At 44.0% G+C, this 19,546-nt stretch overlaps 1 long non-coding RNA gene across 3 annotated transcripts in view; it reads left to right on the forward strand.

Moving 5' to 3' along the window:
- Window positions 1-1,461: 1,461 nt before the first annotated feature.
- LOC116088642 overlaps window positions 1,462-19,546 on the forward strand; it is a 30,162-nt gene continuing 12,077 nt past the window's right edge. For 2 of the 3 annotated variants that reach the window (XR_004117958.1, XR_004117957.1), the window contains exons 1-3: window positions 1,462-1,577; window positions 7,675-7,822; window positions 9,960-10,189. This is a non-coding gene — a long non-coding RNA (uncharacterized LOC116088642). Of the gene's footprint in view, window positions 1,578-7,674; window positions 7,823-9,959; window positions 10,190-12,485; window positions 12,829-19,546 lie in introns of those variants that run through there. The other variant, XR_004117959.1, reaches the window with a different exon arrangement.

A 19,546-nucleotide genomic window follows, 5' to 3' on the forward strand; every position in this document is an offset into this window, starting at 1 on the left:
TCTTCCCACCGTGGCGCCATGGGTGTGTGAGTGAGGCTGTCAGTCCCAAATAAGGACTAATGCAGAAAAGGAGCAACCAGACCTGAGGACAAGGTGCATTGCACGAATGTGTTGAGAAGTTGCCCAAAAGACTCAGGAGCAGAGGTGTCCACTACAGCCTCAGAGTGGAGTGATAAACCAGAGAGTGTACTGAATATACACTGATCTCTGTGGGACTGGATATGATCACCTGTAGAGAGACAATTTGATAGGGACAGGACAGAGAGGAAGCTGGGCCATGAACATACTCCGTTCAAGGGACAAGAGAAATGCATGTGGCATCTGAAGACAAATACAGAACTGGGATGGGCTGTCCTAACTGGGTGGGTGCTTGGGTCTTTGGTCACAAGATTCCAGGACATGGCTTTGGCTGGGTGGACACTGTCACTTAGACATTGTCCCATTTGTGAGCTATTTCTCATTCTCAGGCAAATCAAAAGCAATAGCTGTCTCCCTGCAGACCTCAGACCCATGCAAATCTCTGTTTCTCCTTCCTCTGTGCCTAGAGGAACTTCGCTCTACATCTTGGATTCTGTATTGGCACTCCAGGGGTTTTCCCCTCCCTCCCCACAGAATCCAGAGGCCACATCCCTCACACCTTTACCTCCTGCTAGTAGGCTCTAACTCTGTGCCTGTGGGATGGGCATGGTAATATTCTCTCATGGATGCAGGACTCTTGGCATCCCCCCCCACCGATTCCCGCGCGCGCGCGCGCGCGCGCGCGCGCGCGCGCACACACACACACACACACACACACACACACACACACAAGCAAGCCTCCAGGAAACCCCTGGAGGATGAAGGTCTTGGTTCTTGGTACCACAACACTGGCTGTTGACAAAAGTCATGATTTCTGGGCTTTAATCCAGAAACTTACACGGCAGCTGTGGCTACTCAGGTAAGCTTTGGGACTTCAGGGCACATTAAAAAAGCAAAAGAGGATACAGGAGTAGGAATTAGTTTTAGATTTGACCATGCCCAGTCCTCTAGAACCCTCTAATGTGTGCTTCCCTAACACCCGCACAAAGCATGCACATGCCCCATGGGGCTCAGCTCCTGATTCTTGGGAACCCTGGCAGGAACTGCGGCACAAAGACAATGGAGATACTTTCAGAGCTGTAGTATAAGAAAAAAGGTATAAATAGTCACTATAAGCACCTTCTTCCAGCTCTTGGCTCGCTACTGAAAGCCTCCTTTCCAGTTCCCCAAGGAATACTTCCTGCTGGTGGGAGGGGGGAGATGTAAACAATGCTATCACGCTCCTAGCGAAGGACCATCTGTTTTCCACTTCCCTGAACCCTGCAGCTCAGGAGGGCAAAGAATTGAGCTCTGGTTTTCACAGGTGGGAACAAAGACCATGTGTTTCCTGCTGGCCCTTTGTTGTGCTCGGCTGCTGTGACATCACTTCCGGTGCCCCAGCCAATTGCAGTTCTCAGCTATAAACCAGTGAGCCAGAGGCCTGGACCCTCCCACCTGCCTCTGCGATTTCAAATCCCTCAGGCTGGTTTCGTCATCCACCAAAGAGAAAAGTAACAGTGGTAAGAATTGACCTGACTCAGGGGAGAGTATCTAATGAGTTTAAATAACCCAGAAGCCTTGGAGCCTTAGACTGTCTCAGCTTGTATTAACTAACTCCAAATAAAACCTACTTAAGCACAGTGGAGAAATGGGCAAATACACGGGTATAATTATTTTCACGGAATACTATGAAATAAATTAATGTACATTCTTATCATGTGTGACTCTGCAGGCAAGCTGGAAGATATGTTCATTTTTAGCCTTACTAGATACTGATAATGATGTCCCATTGAGTCTAAGCACTCAGTTTCTCCTTGTCAGTGCCTTGACCAGTTAGGCACCTCTGCACTGAGTGCAGCTCATTGCAAAAATGAGGTTTCATTGACCAAGGTTGAGAGTTTCCCAGGTTCTGGGTCAGATCCATTTCCCAATCCTGGGTCCAATTATGTTTTTAAGATTAGCTTATAGTTTCCATAAGGCCTTTGGATAAGATCCTAAGCCTTGGATAGTGTTGTATTTTACAATAAAAAAAAAAATTAAGAGTCAAGGATAGAGTTTGATAGAGGCATGGCATAGTGAGGTGGGAGGGGTGCCTCATTGGCCCATGCTGAGGCATCTCTCCCCTCTGAGATACCAGCCATATAACAGGTTTAATATAGAATGGAGTTTATTTAGGGCATAGGAAGGGGAGTTGCAAAGAGAGTAGAGACAGATGGGAGGGGGGAGGCTGCCTGCCCAGAGCACATCATGGAGAGAGAGGAGGAAGGGAATGGGGAGAGAGGGAGAAAGGGGTCAAGAAGAGAAGAAAGTCAGAGAGAACGTCTTAGTTAGGGTTTCACTGCTGTGAACAGACACCATGACCAAGGCAGCTCTTACAAGGACAACATTTAATTGGGGCTGGCTTACAGGTTCAGAGGTTAGTCCATTATCATCAAGGCAGCAGCATAGCAGATTCCAGGCAGGCATGGTACAGGAGAAACTGAGAGTTCTACATCTTCATCTGAAGGCTGCTAGCAGAATACTGACGTCCAGGCAGCTAGAGTGATGGTCTTAAAGCCCACGCCCACACAGTGACACAAGGCCACACCTACTCCAACAGGGCCACACCTTCTCATAGAGCAACTCCCTGGGCTGAGCATATACAAGCCATCACAGAGAATAAGAGAGTAAGAGAGGGAGGAGGGGGCAAATAACCCCCTTTATAGTAAGCCAGGCATACCTGGCTGTTGCCAGGTAACTGTGGGGCAGAGCCTAGAAGGAATGTTAACAGTCCTCCGCTTCTTCCTCCTCTCTCTAATGAATTCATTCCACCTCCAGTATTTCTTCACACATGCCATTTTATTTCTTTAGTGACTCTCACAAATCAAATGTTTAGGGAAATAGTTTCAGAAAATGCAACACAGGATTTTACCATTAGTATTAATTTGGGAAATATACCAAGATATTATAATGATTATAGATAGAAATTTCAGCACTCAAAAATAAAGAGGGCTAGAGATATAGTTTCCTAGCGGAGTAGATGGAAAAGACCTTGTAAAAAAATAAAATAAAATTATAATCATGGGAATGAGAAACACCAAGTTCAAGAAGGAAGTTAGCTCAGGAGAGTGTAGAGTATGATGGTCACACTGAAATTCTTTACTGAGCTGGATGGGAAGCCCTCAGGTGCTCATGGTATTCTTTTAGACCTTCATATTTTGTAATCATCTTAATGGTTGCAGTCTAGTCTCTGTAGATCTATAAATATAATTCTAGCACAATGTTAAACTATATATATATATATAGCTTGTTAAACTATATATAGCATGTGTAATATGTGTACACACACACACACATAAATACATATAACAATTCAAGTTTCCAACAGAAAGTACATACTTGCATGTGTATGTGGCATGATTATTAAACATACAGGAGAAAAGTGTCTTCCAGGGCAGAATTCAGTTTTGCATAAACAATGAATCCCTCTGGGATCCCTCTGGGAACAAGTTCACTTATTTCTATATCACTGCATTGGTCCTTATAGCAAAACCTATATATGACTCTTATAATAAATGATAAGTGATACATGGATTGATTTAAGCACCATGAATAAAAGGCTAACCCTCCAATCGACTCAGCACAAGTCCTTTATAATTAAACTACAGTGCAATTTTATAGCAGAACTTGATAATAGAAATATTATGATAAATTATTTTATAAGTAAACTGTCCTGGTCTCAAGAGCTTACATCGTGATGGGAGAGGCAAATATTAACCAAAGAGTCATACAATTAAATATAAAGTAGCAGCTGGGTGTAGTGATGCATGCCTCTAATTCCAGGAGTCAGGAGTCAAAGGTAGATGAATCTCTATGAGTTACACAGCACGTTCCAAAACAGGAGAGCTACACAGTGAGACTCCACCCCTCTCTCTTTGTCTTTTTATGTGTATAGGTATATGGAGGAGAGGAGAGGAGAGGAGAGAGAGAAAAAGAGAGAGACTTGTGCTAAATACAAGACACTGGGTTTGACCTGCTCTTAGAGGCTAGTGTGGTGGTTTAATTGGCATGTCCCCCATAAGTCTGAAGCACCTCAACACTTAGTTCCCAGCTGGTGACTGGGGAAGGATTAGAAGGTGTAGCCTTTCTAGTGAAACTATGTCACTAGGATGGGCTTTGAAGTTTAAAAAGACTCAAGCTGGGGCTGGTGAGATGACTCAGCCAGGAAAGAGCACTGACTGCCCTTCCGGAGGTCCCTGAGTTTGGATCCCAGCAACCACATGGTGGCTCACAACCCCCCTTAATGAGATCTGACGCCCTCTTCTGGTGCATCTGAAGACAGCTGCAGTGAATTATGAGTGATGAGGGCCAGAACAAGCAGGACCCAGTTCAACAGCAGCCACACACATGATGGCTCACGGTCATCTGTACAGCTACAGTGTACTCATACACATAAAATAAATCTTAAAAAAAGAAAGAAAGAAAAAGACTCAAGCCACTGCAAGTGTGCTTTCTTTGCTTCCTAAGTGTGGTTTGAAACTCGAGCGCTCAGTTTGCAGCTTTCATGTCTAGCTGCCACGCCCTCTGCTATCTTCTGGCAATTAGCCATCATGGACTCTAGCCCCCTGGAGCCATAAGCCCAAAATAAATCCTTCCTTCTGGAAGGTGCCTTGGTCATTGTGTTTTGCTATAACAGTAGAAAGTAACTCATACAATCAGATAAGTGTCCTCAGTAGACAAGAGCTTAAGCTCTGATCTTTGAAGAGGAGCAGAAGAAAAGAGTGGGAAGGACATTCTAGGATGTGGAAGTTCGGGCAGAGACCATTCAAGGTAGGGGCACAGTGGAGAAGAAATCAGTTTGCATTCACTAATGATGGTACCATGTGATAAAATGAGAAATTCTTTTCTTTGTTTGGTTGAGTTTGTTTGGATCTTCCTGTGTCAGTGTTTCTCACTGAAGCATTAGGAGTTGAAGCCTCCTAATGCTTCAAATCTTTTAACACAATCCCTTATGTATGCTTACCCCCAACCATAAAATTATTTTCATTACTGCTCCATAACTGTAATTGTGCTACTGTTATGAATCCTAATGTAAATATCTGATATGTTGGATATCTGACATGCCACCCCTGTGAAAGAATTGTTTGACTCCCCAAAGGGGTCATGACCCATAGGTTGAAAACCGCTACTCTATGTAGCCCTGGCTGTCATAACCAGGCTGGCGGCAGCCTCCTAGGGATCCACTTGCCTCTGCTTCCCAAATACTGGGATTAAAGCCATGTGCCACCACGCCTAGCAGATGGGAAATTCTATATGAAGTGCACTTTTGGCTGGGGTGTGGTGGGAAGGTTTTTGGCGAACAAGCCTCAGGGAAAATTATATGAGTCAGGACACTCCAGCAAATCTAGACAATTACTAGCCAGAAGATAAGAACTGCTTTAAACAGCAACTCACATTAACTAATCCTTGTTTAACATCCTTCTGATGTAGGTGTCCTCATTATCCCCACTTTTACAAAAGAGAAAATGGAGGAACAGTCTTAGGGCAGTGGGGCAGGGAAAAGCGCATTAAAATTTTAGTCATATGCTAGCTACGTATTAGGAAACAAAATAATGTCCTAGGAATGTTCAGCAATGTTATAGAAATACATAGATATATTCTACAAAAAGATTGGTGGCTCATGGGACTGAAGAAAACAGTCATCACTTCTAGGGGGTGGAGCAAGACCATACAACCATAAACAGCTATCGAGCATCCACTTCATAGGTATGTGCTACAGTATGCAGTCAGCTGACTATATGTGAAGAAGTTTTTACTTGATACAGATGAGTTCTAATTTTCTTGATTTTTTTTCATGCTATTTCTCAAGTTTGAGTTAAAAGTAAACTTTCACAGACCCTTCCCTTGCCTCCCAAAAAGCCTCTGTCATAAGAAATGTAAGAAGCAAGTCCTCCAAAACAAAAACAACAACAAAAAAAGAAAAACAACAACAACAAAAACATACCAGCCAAATGATCCTCCAGAATTTACCAAAGACATTGTAAATGCTAGAGAGCTCACCTTGCTTCTAGGCGGCTGTCTTGTTAATGTAATGGCTCCACTTCACAAACCAACACATCTATATTGGTTAGGATGATGCTTGCTAACTTTGAACCATGAAAAAAGAAAGAAACATTTTACTAGCATATAATGTGCACCTTTAAAAATAGTCTAGAAATAGACAGATAGTATAATAAGCACACTTCAAATGCTGCCAAAGATGAGATTCCAACAAAAACTCTGGCCCTAATTACTGTGTAGGTTACAAATAGAGATGGATGGGTGCCTGACAAGAGACCCGGCTTGCTCTGCCAACCTTTAAATCATTAAAGCCTGCTCAGCAGAAAGCCAGAGAGTCCATCAGAGCGAAACCAGCATGCCTGGGCTAGTTGGTTGGCCCTGCAGAGCCCAGAGCCTTGCCCTGCTTAGCCAGCTGTTCTTCACTAATAGGGCCTCCATTCCTATTTTATATTTATATCCCAGCTGCTTCAAAAGGCCGGGGGCTGTGCCAGCCACACAGCAAAAATAGAAGAAAGGGCGAGAACCTTCACACACACACCACTCCATTTCAAAAATGTACATGCGGGAATCTTGCTCTGTTGACTTTTGTAAATGAACTTTTATAAGATATGAATTGAACTTGAGTTGTTCTTTAAATATGCATCAATATTAGAAGTTTTCTAAATCTATCGGTTCAGTTCTGGAGGATCACACATCAGAAAAAACGGAAATGGTTTGCAAGTGAGCCAGTGTAAGTATAAACAATAATAATATTGTTCCAACAGACACATTTAAAAGTTGGGCTGGAATGCTGGGAAGATAGTTGATATCAGAGAACCTGAGTTGTGATTCCTGCTGTGTCACACACACGAGCACGGTGCTTCCTTGCTCCCCAATGGGCCATCATACAGCATTCTCCTGTGTCGCTCTGTTGTTAGCACAAAAAAATGGATCAACACATTCCTGGCTCTGAGTCTGGGCCAAACAGAGTAGTTCTCTTATGTATTCATTGATTGGTTGGTTTTCTTCACACATATAGCCCAGGCTAGCCTTTAACTTGCTATGTAGAAAAAGATGACTTTCATTTCCAAATCCTTAAAGCCTCTGATCCCTGAGAGCTGAGATTACAGGCCTGCATTTATTTATTTATTTATTTCTCCCTTCCTTCCTTTCTTTTTTTAAGATTTATTTATTTATTCCTTTTTTTTCAAGACAGGGTTTCTCTGTGTAGCTCTGGCTGTCCTGGAACTCACTCTGTAGACCAGGCTGGCCTCAAACTCAGAAATCCACCTGCCTCTGCCTCCCAAGTGCTGGGATTAAAGGTGTGCACCACCACCAACTGGCTTATTTATTTATTTATTATATGTAAGTATACTGTAGCTGTCTTTAGACACTCCAAAAGAGGGCATCAGATCTCATTCCATATGGTTGTGAGCCACCATGTGGTTGCTGGGATTTGAACTCAGGACCTTCAGAAGAGCAGTCAGTCCTCTTAACCGCTGAGCCATCTCTCCAGCCTCGCATTTCTTTTTCTTAATGCAGGTGACCTGTGCATTACACATCTTACTTTAACATAAATGAATAATATTCATTACATAGGAAAGTGAATCGTCTCTACCTGTGGGAAACCTGAAGCATCTAAACCCAGACACGAAATAACCTGCTCAGCAAAGCCACACTTGATGATTAAGAAGCCTCTTTACTCACGGCTCCCTCTCCAACCCAGAGGCTCCCAGGACACAGCTTGGTAAGAGCCCCTTGGAAGAGCTTGGTGATGGGGGAAGGAAGAGATAGTGTGCCATTCCTATGACATGTGACTGAGCTCATCAGCTGGATACGACCTTAACCAATATTCTGACTCTGAGTCGAGGACATGCAAAGCTAAGAAAGTAGGTGGGGGATCAGGGTCAATGGAAACTGGATACAGTTAAGTGGAAGCACTGAGGTTCAGAGAAAGAACACCTGAGCCAGTACCTGTTGACTAATGGGTGGCATTTTTCTCAGTAATTCATGAGAAATTCAAGTTTTGATAGAAGTTTCCTTCCTGTGTGTATAAAGACCCCATCTGCAATGTCAAGGCAAATGCCCTAGAGGAATTCAGGTTAATAGAGAGAATACTTGCACGGGCCGGGCATTCTGTAAGTTTCATTTCTGTGAGGAAAGACTTAAGGATCAGATATAAGCAAGTGGAAGGGAAATCCCACAAGCATCTTTCCATTCAGCATAGAAGGGAAATCCCACGAGCATCTTTCCATTCAGCATAGCCACTTACAAGGACCACAGTCAAAATTTGGTAGGAGGGGCTGGAGAGATGGCTCAGCAGGTAAGAGCACTGACTGCTCTTCCAGAGGTCCTGAGTTCAATTCCCAGCAACCACATGGTGGTTCCCAACCATCTGTAATGGGATCGGATGCCCTCTTCTTGTGTACCTAAAGACAGCAACAGTGTACCCACATAAAATAAATAAATCTTTAATAGGAAAAAAAGCTGATAGGAGATGTATCCATTCAAAAAGTCAACCCACGGTTTTGTTTTTTTAGTTTTTTTTTTTTTTGTAAAGCCCACATAAAAATTATCAATTGGAAAATCGATATAAAATTTTATTGAGATGACAAAACTCTTATGTCCATCATTACTGCATCTCAGTGAGTAATGAAAAAAGGCCAAGTGTTATAAAACAGCTAGCTGAAGCACTTCACCAACTCAAGGAAGTGGAGGCAGGAAGAGAAAACTGTTCTACATGAAGAGACCTGAGGCAGAATAACTCAGTGCAGGACATGACTGGCTCTTGACTCAAACAGGCCAGTGATGTGTGATATTTAGGACAATGGGGAAATTTGAAAGAAAAATTAGTGTTGAAGACTTCCAGGGAGTTACTACTCATTTTGTTAAGACAATAATGGTGTTATAATTAAGTAGGGATGATGTCCTTCCTGTTTAGAGGGACACAGTCAGTAGGTAAAGGAGAAATGTCATTATATCTGCGATATTATTTGAACAAATAGTGAATTAAATATCTGTCACTCTCTGCTCTGTTCATTGGCCACAGAGAAATCCTTGCAATGCCTCTGGATTCAGTGGCACCCCTCTAATTGACTTGTCAGGCCCACCGACTTGTACCAATCTAGTACCAGGTAGAGTTGTGAAAAGAAATGGAATCTTTTACAGATATATCCTAGGCTCTTTTGAAAGTAAAAGTTGCCAGGAGCAGCAGAGGTGATGGTCTCTCTGTAAAGTGCTGGCTGGCTGCACCAGCCTAATGACCTAGGTGCAGATCCCCACCAGCACCTACATTAAAATAATAATAATAATAAAAATAAAAGCCAAGTGTGGTGGCAAATACTTGTAATTCCAGCACCGGGGAGGCAGAGACAGAGAATCCTTGGGGTTCACAGGCCAACCAGTCTAGGCAGGTTCAGTGAGAGACCCTGTCTCAAAAACAAAAGTAGAAAACACTAAAGACACCTGACACTAACATCTAGCCTTCAAATGTAAAAATATAACACATACACAGAGAGAGAGAGAGACAGAGAGACAGAGAGAGAGACAGAGACAGAGACAGAGAGAGGGAGACAGAGAGGGAGACAGAGGGAGACAGAGAGGGAGACAGAGGGAGACAGAGAGACAGAGACAGAGAGAGGGAGACAGAGAGGGAGACAGAGGGAGACAGAGAGGGAGACAGAGAGGGAGACAGAGAGAGACAGACAGAGAAATGCAAATATATGCAAAGAGATTACCAACTTGATAAACATTTAATTGTATAGGTCAAAGGCTATGGAGATGATTCTGTCAATACAGTACTTGCCTAGGTTCAGCCACTAGAACCTATGTGGAAAAACCAAAAAAGCAAATACATCTCCTAAGCAGAGATGCATTTGCAACAGGTTCTGCTCAGGTTTCCTGCAGCACTCAGAGCAGCATCCCTCCCTCCTTCCTGTGAGACCGCCATGACCTCCTTGTGTCTACCTGAGGCATAGCTGTGACAGTTGGCACTTGGAACTTCCACGAGGTGAAGATGGATCTGGTTCATGAGGCTTGTTTTCAATTCTTTGTGAACCACAAGCCCTCACACTGCAAGATTGTCATGACAACCTGTCAGGATGGCAGCCAGGAGGTAAGTTTGGGGATCCTTTCCCATTAACCCGGTTGCTCTCATGACAAACAGCTTTCAGTGTGGGAGAGCTGGTGACAGTGAGCGTGGAGGAGGATGGCCTATATGTCACTGATGGAGCTGTTTTTCTGGTCTTGGGGGATCATGGCCTCATTAGCACCACACTCTCACTGAAAGGGCTGCTTCCTGCCATTCTCATTAGCTTGGCATTTACAGAGACACTCAGAAAGAATTCCTTCACATAGTCTAGTCACCGTCCCAGGGAACACGCTTAGGAAAAACTGAACGTTTTTAGAAATGGCAGTCCACCAGCTTGGTTATTAGTGAACACCCAAGCTTGCCCTCAAAGGCATGCATACACACACACACACACACACACACACACACACACACACACACACATATATATATATATATATATATATATATATATATATATATATCACGCACACATACTGCACACACATACCCACACAATACATACTGCTTGCCTGTTGATGATTTGCTATATTTCATCATAATCAGGTATGTGACTGATTCTTCCCTGTGTTCAGCTAACAGAATTTTTAAATTAAATAATTAAGGCATGGATGGATGAGTCATGGCTAGAGATATGGCTCAGGTGGAGTACATAAAACCCTGAGCTGGGTTCAATCGACAGCAACATATAAACTAAGCATGGTAGCACATGCCTGTAATCCCAGCACTGAGTGGCTGAAAGCAAGAGGATCAGGAGTTCAAGGCCAGCCTTGGCTACATAGCGAGTTCATAGGTCAGTCTGGACTAGCTACATAAGACTCTGCCTCAAAAATACAAGGAGGGGGGCGGTTAAAAGAGGCGGAATTATCAAATATACCCATGGACACAGGATTCAACTCTTACCTAATTAAATATAAAAATGACTACCTCCTGAAAAACGTATCAGTCCCTGAGGATCCAAGCACTCTCTTGTTCTCTGACTTAAACGTTTTTCTTCTTAAGTGTCAGCACTAGCTTTCAAAGGTATTTACCCTGGACACAGAGCTGTGAATGTGTAATTCACAGCGCTTGGAATCCTGTTTTCAAGCCACATACCAGATTTCCTAGCCTTTTGGCCATGTTTCCTATCATCTCTTCCAATCATGCTCCCGGTTCCTGAGGCACCATGGGACCGGTTCCAATATAAGTACCTATTCAAAGATCATGTCTTTTTGCAGATGGGGAAATTTCAACTAACTTACCTCTATTTTTTTCTTTTTCTTTTTTTTTAAAGATTTATTTATTTCATTTTATATGTTTGAGTACACTGTAGCTGTACAGATGGCCGTGAGCCATCATGTGGCTGCTGGGAATTGAACTCAGGACTGCCCCGCTTGATCTGGCCTTTCCGCTTGCTCAGGAGTAATACAATGTAGCTGTCTTCAGACGCACCAGAAGAGGGCGTCAGATCTCATTACGGGTGGTTGTGAGCCACCATGTGGTTGCTGGAATCTGAACTCAGGACCTTTGGAAGAGCAGTCAGTGCTCTTACCCGCTGAGCCATCTCGCCAGCCCCCTATTTTTTTCTTTACCACAGAAATCAGAGCTTAATTCTAAAACGTCCCTGAAAATGAGGAAGAAAAAAAACTATGCAAGAGATGTAGGGCTGAGCTGTCTTTGGATATCTATGCTTCAAGATCATTGTCCGAGCAAGCTCCACCTTCACAGCATGCTTCCTGGGAGAAGCCCAGCAAGGGCCTAACTCAGTCCTATTTCAGACTGAAGTAAAGTGGATCCAGAGTAGCTCTGAAATATAGCAGGAGCAATGTAAGTTTGGGATTTTTCTGGAAAACAATCAGGCCGTGTCCTAATGAGATGCACGGAAGATAACCCAAGACACATTACATGAAGCTAATGAGATCCAAGTCAGAAAAGAGGCATATGGAGATGATGAGGGTTAGGACCAGAGGAAGCATCTACCATGCTTGGTGGGGCCCAGCACTCAAGCCCATTTGATGGGCACTGTAGACTGTGTCTCCTCACCTCCAAAATCCACATTATGAAGCCCCCATGCCCAGGGTGGCTGTATTTGAAATGGGTCCTCCTCTGTGGATAATATGGCTGGGTTCCTGTGATAATGAATATTGATTTTTTTTAACTTGATGGGATTTAGAATCACTATGGAAATAAGCCTTCTGAAGTCTGTAAGAGATCATCTACATTAAGTTAATTGACATGAGAAGTTGTATCCTAAATTTGGGTGGCACCAGTCTAGGGACTGGGGTCCTGGATTGGATTAAATGGAAGAAGCGAGCTGAACGCCAGTGTTTGTCCCTATTAGGTCCTGGTTGTGGTTATAGCCCAGCTGCCTGATGCTCCTGCTTTCAAACCGTGAGCCAAAGTTGACTCTTCCTCTCTCAAGTTGCTTCTGCCACAGCAAGGACACAAGCAACTCATACAGGTGCCTTGTGTCCTCTGGGATCTACAAGGGGCTTGAATGGACATGCTGGTGGTCATCAAATTAGAGCAAGTCTGGCTCTTCATCTGGCGACCTCCAAACACGGTCTCCTGGGCCTGTCCCCTAAACCTTTCTCTAGAGTTCACATTTGTTTATGTAGCTGGTTCCTAGTTTGTTTGTTGTCAGTGCTTCTCATGTATCATTAAATCACTGAAGCACACCCCCCCACCCACGGTGTTATATGATGGGTCATGTTCCTGTTGCTGTGGTGACAAGAGGGATTGGAAGCAGCCCAAACATAAGGCTTGTCTCCTGTGCACACAACGGCCCAGCCTTTGCCCACTAGATACCTTATCTAGCTCTGTGACTGTACTCCAGGTTTCTTCTGCATCTCTCCCATCTACCACAGCCATCACCATAGAAGTTACAGATGCTTAAACCCTCCACACACCTGACAAACTTTATAGCTGGCTTCCACTCAGGCTAGGAAGAGAGCTGGCCTCTGGCTTCATGCATCTGTTTGCAACTTCCCGAACAAGCTGCATCCCTCCAGCCTTTCACTGGTTACCCCCTCTTCGATAACCTTGGCTGACCCCCACCTCCTCTTTGTGCCTGAGGAGCTCAGTTGTTCCTCAGAAAGTCAGTGTAACTATTCCTTCCTCCAAAAATCCTTCCCGAATGTCTACAGATCTCAACCGTGGCCACACTCATATCACTGCACTGGGCATAGAGCTACAACTATCCCAAGATGCCTGCCTCTAGAGGGGCAAGGGTCATATGTCTATGCTTTTTGTTTTCTGAAGCTCTCTAACACCCAGAACATTCTAGGCTTGGAAAACTCAGTAAATAAATAAAGAGTGTGAGAAGCCAGCATGGGGTGGGGGTGGGGGGGGTGGGGGGAAGACCTGAGCCAGCTGCGGATTCTATAGCACCCGGACCACAAGCTGTTTGTTAGCTGCAGGAGGAATCTGAACTTGGACAAGTGCAGAATCTCATTAGTCTGCCCACCTGACCACAAGAAATACAGATGCGTGTGTCCTGCATTTCTTCCGTACCTCATACTTGGACTATAAAAATCTGTGCAAGCATTTATCTTATTTTTTTAAATAAAAATTACTAATTGTCTTCTTCTGAGTTAAACTTTATCCCACGAAATGCAAATTTCACTGAGACCTAGAACTGCTGTTATGATTAAGTCTGTGGATCTTCTCTTTGCAAGCCTATTGAAAGCCGGGTGGGGGGAGTGCATAAGAGATGGTCTGTTTAACTAGAATGGAAGAAGCTCAAAACGGGATGTGTCTGGATCCACCTACTTACAGTCATAGTGAAATGACAGTTCATGACTCCATTGTCCAGGGCCTTCCTCTTAGGAAGTACAGGGAAGTCAGCTAACAGAGACCCAACCCTCAATAATCACTTACTTCCCTTTTAAAAAGCCAAGTGAAAAACAAAGCTCTCTGGAAGATTAATAGCAAGATATTTTTCCCATCCTCTCGCTAAAAGAATTTTAAGCTTATAAGAAAATCTCTAAGCACTAGCATTCCTTGAAAAAAATGGTTTGACATCCATATTATCAGAAAAAGGAAAGATGTTCTAAAACAACCCAACAGAGTTTTTCCAGGCTCTGTTGGGCTAAGGCACTTGACTCAACCACTGCTGCCTTGGAAAAATGACATCCATAAAGCTAACCCAGCGTGGATGGACATCTGTCTATAAACCAGAACTCCTGTCTTCCTATATCGTCGTTGCAGAGGCAAAGAGATTAAATTAAGGCATTTTGTACGATATGCCTAACAAGAGCTGAAATGCTTGAAGCTAAACGTTTGCTTTAAGGTTTGGGAGGCAGGCAGCACTGCTGTGTGTTCTGGTGAAGCCAGCTTTCTAGAGGATTCCTCCGTATGTGGTCTACATCCCACAAAAAAACAAGGAAGTCACGACTTCATAAAACATGGCTGGTTCATCGAATCAATCCGGGTAGAAAAGAAATATCACACTTATCAAGAAACATAAGAGAGAGAAGGAGCTGAGTCACTTGGAGCCATGCGCATTCCTATTTTGAGTGAGGTTGCTCCATAAAGCTTTCCCAGGACTTTCTTCATACATCTTTGTGCTCTTTTTCTCTGACCTTTAACTAGCTGTTGTGATTTGAATCTGAAATATCTTCCACAGGATTATGTTGTAGAAATTATGTAAAATCCCGGCCCCAGGGCTTCGACCCCGCCTTTGGTTATTGAGTTCCCAGATGAAAGACACTCTCACAGCCTTTATATTTTTAATAAGCCTTAAGCAGCACAAGCACTGAGCAGCTGCCTATTCTCCATGCTGTAAAGAAGGTTAGGATAAACGCACAGGTTGTCCCTTATGAGCCATGGGGCTTGCCAGCACCGATGCCTGAGCTTGGAGCTCCTGCAAAAACAGGTCATTGCTAAATAGGGCCTGCTGCTTGCCATAGACCTGCTGGCCCAGCACGGAGCTGCTGTGGCTGTAGCCGGTGCTACCTGCTTGTCCTTCTGGGAAATGAAGAGCTGGGGCAGTGGCCCTACCCATAGGCTACAGGCACAAAGACTGAGCCCAACAGAGCCTAAGGGCTGTTAAACATGGAGTGCTGGGAGCTGTGCAGCAGCCAGGAGCTCACACAGAACCTGCCCCCGATGCCCTTCTTAGCCACAACATCACTCTAACTGTGGGCAACAGCAGGATAGCTGAGAGGAGTCTCTGCAATTGTCTAGTATTTGTGATGCTTCAGAAACCAGAAACCTTGAATGAATGCATAGGCGGTTGAGTGGTGAGAAAGACGGAAACAGATCTGTGATTGCTCGGTGGAGCGAAGCAAGACTAGAGATGGCAGTGACAGATATGAGAGAAGTCTGCAGTGGAACCAACAGGGTGATGCTTAGCAGCCTGGAGCTTGCTCTGACTTAGCCCCTAAACACGCTGTCTGTCCAGGCTCATGATACCCTGGTTCTGAGCAAACCAGCATGTCCAAGATGAAGAAGGGTTGGTTTTCTGGACTGGACCTCCTCAAAACACCTCTATGGTCCAGTCTGTGCTGCCCCTGGAGGCCATGTTGGTACCTGTGGTCCCTTGCCCCAGGCTGTGTTGAAGTCCAAGGTTTATATAGATGTCCTTGGTCTGGGCTGCCACTAGAGGCCATGTGGATGTCAGTGGCCTGTGCAACCACTGAAGGCTATATGATGTTTGTGGTCTATCTATGCAACTTCCTGAAGCCAAGTTTGATGTCTATGGGCTGTGCTGCCACACAGGGCCGTGTTGATGTGAGTGGCCTGTGTTGCCTTCTGAGGCCATGCTTGGGTCTATGGTCCTGCTGTAAATGGGAGTCATGTTGATGTCGGACAGTGTTACCACCAAAGGCCATGTGGATGTCTGTGATTTGTACTGTAGCCAAGAGCTGTGATGGTGTCCATGACTCATACCGATGACAGAAACAATGTGGAAGGAAGTTCATGATCCATGCCACTCTGACAATAAAGGAAGATACTTTTTCAATGGTATCAATGACTGCAGGCTCAGTTGAGAAAGAGGAACATAGAAGGCTTCTATGACAACCTCTTCCCCGAAAGTAACAGCCTAGACAGAAAATCATTGAAGTAAACCCTTAAAAAGTGAGATAAGAATGCTGAAGTGTAGCTCTCCACCATTGATGACTTCTGGTGGGGGTGAGGGTTTTCTTTAACGGGCTGAACACTGGGAGTTTGACCATGTTCCAGGGAGTGTATGGACAACCCAAATTGTACTTGTCTTCCTCCTCTTCCTTCTCCTATTTCTCCTCCTCTTATTGTTGTTATGTTGTTTCTTTGGCTCCTCCTCCTTTTCTTTTCTTTTTCTTCTCTCCTCCCTCTTCTTTTTTTGGGGGGTGGGGGAGTCATTGGACAAGGAAGACATGGGAGGACTGACAATGATCAGGAGCATGATTTGAAATTCCCAAATAATTAAAAGTGTACTGTGTTGGGCAAAAAATCAATAAGTAAATGAAAGGGGCTTTGGGGTTTTGTTGTTTGTCTTGTCTTGTCTTGTCTTGTCTTGTCTTGTCTTATGTATCATTGTGACTGTGCCTGTTCTGTAATGTACAATGGACCTCTGCAGCAGGGATTACCATTGTAACTGTTGCCTTCCCATGCCAGCTGTTTTGTTGTCGACTGTGTTGTGGTCCTTAGAATAAACTCATGGCTTTGAGCATACTAACCAAGTACCTTTACCCCGAACTTCACCCACAAGCCCAGCTTGTTCAGTTCAAATGTGACACCTGATGGGGGAAGTCTTTCTTGAGAGGTGTAAATGGGACAAGGGGTGACAGCTGACATCAATGACAACCCCACACTCAGGAAGGAAAGAATTTGGTGGAGCGAAGCAGCAGTGGAGAATTCAGTTCCAGGGATGGGAGCAGAAACCCACCCCATGGCACCACAAGGGAAGAGGAAAGGATGCCAGCTTAACATACCTGCTGAGACTCTTTCATGGGATGGGTGAGTGCTGCTGAGTCTCTGTGAGAAGCAAGGAGGTCAATAACTGCCCTAACACCCTTTTGATAAAAGACCCCTGTCTTGGATTTACTGTGTGTTGACTTCACTAGGCCACAGGATGCTGGGGAATGCTGGGGAATTTGGTAAAACATGATTTTGCCGTATGCCCATGAGAGTGTTTCCAGAAAGGGGGTGTACCGGACAATAAAGGGTTCCTTTTATGGGCTCCTGATCTCATAGATACCATAATTTAAAGATGGACTTAAAAGAACAACTCAAGGAAGTTTTTATTGGGGCTTGAGGGTAAAAACAACACATCAGGAAAGCTGAAGATCTCAATGGCTAGAGAAGGGAGATTTTGAGTTAGAGTCAAAATGGCAGGTGCCTCCAAAGGGAAATCCGAACACAGCCTCCTGGAGCAAGGTGGGGTCTTCAGAGAGAGAGTGACGATTCCTAGTACATGGAGCAAGCAGGCCTGGGAGTCTAGCTAGTGCTGGGGGGATAGAAAGAGGAGAAGGAAATGCTAGAGAGAAGATAGTTATGTTTTCTGGGTTAGAACTCAGAGAGCAGACAATCCTAGCCATAACAGTCTGCAAGCAACTGTGTGGTCATGAGAGTGAGAAGTTTGTGCAGGAAGTGGGAAGTGTAGCAGACAGGATCTGTGAGCAACTGAAACAAGAGAGGGGCTTCTAGGTCTATACATTTATTAAGGATTAGGTTGTTCTTTACCCTTATTTTTTTCTGTGCATGTGTACTGAGAGGTTGACTAAGCACTAGGTATTCCATACCGTAGCTGTGTGCTATGCACAGGGCATCATGGGATGCTACCAGGGGCTATGCCTTGCAATATGATTTCTATACAAGGAACCACAACATCTACCATGTGAACTGAAAGCTGAATTGGAGGATTATAAGTACTCATAGTGGTTATAAATTCATGTAATGCTTCAAGAAGTCTATTCTGGGTACACTTCTAAGCTACCGGACCCTGTCATTTCATTTACAAACTTGATGACATCTTTAGGGTGACAGCTATAATTTGTATCATGAGATGTATACAAATGCAAAGGATACATACAATGTATAGACCATGATGTACCTTGTGGTGGTTTGAATAGGTATGCCCCCCCCCAGACTTATGTGTGTGACTGTGTGGCCCCTGGGGAGTGGCACTGATAGGAAGTGTGGCCTTATTGGAGTAGATGTGGACTTGGAGGAAGTGTGTCACTGTGGGGCCGGGCTTTGATGTCATGTATGCTCAAGCTACACCAGTGTAGTACATAGTCTCCCACTATCTGAGGATCCAGGTATAGAACTCTCAGCTCCTCCTCTAGCACCATGTCTGCCTGGACACTGTCATGATTCCTGCCATGATGATATTAGACTAAACCTCTGAAACTATAAGCCAGTCCCAATGAAATGTTTTCCTTTATAAGAGTTGCCTTGGTCATGATGTCCCTTCATAGCAATGAAACCCTAATCAAGACACACCTGAACAAAAGCAAAATATGAAATGAATTGATGGTACCACAGTTTCCATATAGGGAATTATATCTCTGATTCTGATGCACAGTCAGCTACAGATGGTCAAGTATTGGGTGCAGAAATGGAGTTATTTATTCTAGGCAAGAGTGCTGTCAATATATAGATGCTCTATAAGCTCTATGCAGGGTTATATGAGCCCAATATAGTCTAACACAGCACCTATGCAGAACACTATGGCCTCTAGAGCAGTCAAAATGAATTGTGAACAGCAAGGAATGGCTTATACAGTATGCATTAGGAGTTGCATGTAGGGCATTGTGTATGACATACACGACATCACACAGAGAAAATGATGAATGCATAATGGGAACTATGATTGCTATAAAATGTGCTACATGAGCATTATACAAGACATTATGAGCTCAATAAATTTGTGCCATTATATTCTCTACTCAGGGATACTATGATTTCCATAAAGAGCATTATGAAGTCTACCCAGTGTACTGCGAGCTATAAGTAATACCAGTTCTAAACACGTCACTGAAGCTAATATACAGAGCATTATGAGTTCCATAAATGGCTTTATGACCTCTATAAAGGGCACTATGAGATGAATATAAGTGCAGTATGAGACTTCTGAGGCCCGTGTGAGCTGGTGTTACAACTGCTCTGTGAATGCACAGAGGAGCCTGCATCATGATCATACACTACTGCAAATCTGAGTTCTTCCATGAACTGTGAACTTTATACATGTCCCACTGAGCTCTGACACTTGTATTGTGGGCTGTGTGTGGGGCACTTGGGCTCTATATAGGACACTATGAGACATCATCATATCCCTTGATTGTGAGTGCTGTGAGCCACAAAGAGGTATACTATGAGCTATACAAAGGGCATTGTGAATTATACAATACTCTATAAACTCAACACAGATTCAAAGATGTATACACAGGGAATCATAAGCTGTGGCCATGGCAT

This window comes from Mastomys coucha, unplaced genomic scaffold (assembly GCF_008632895.1).
Source record: "Mastomys coucha isolate ucsf_1 unplaced genomic scaffold, UCSF_Mcou_1 pScaffold14, whole genome shotgun sequence".
In the NCBI taxonomy this organism is placed as follows: Eukaryota; Metazoa; Chordata; class Mammalia; order Rodentia; family Muridae; genus Mastomys; species Mastomys coucha.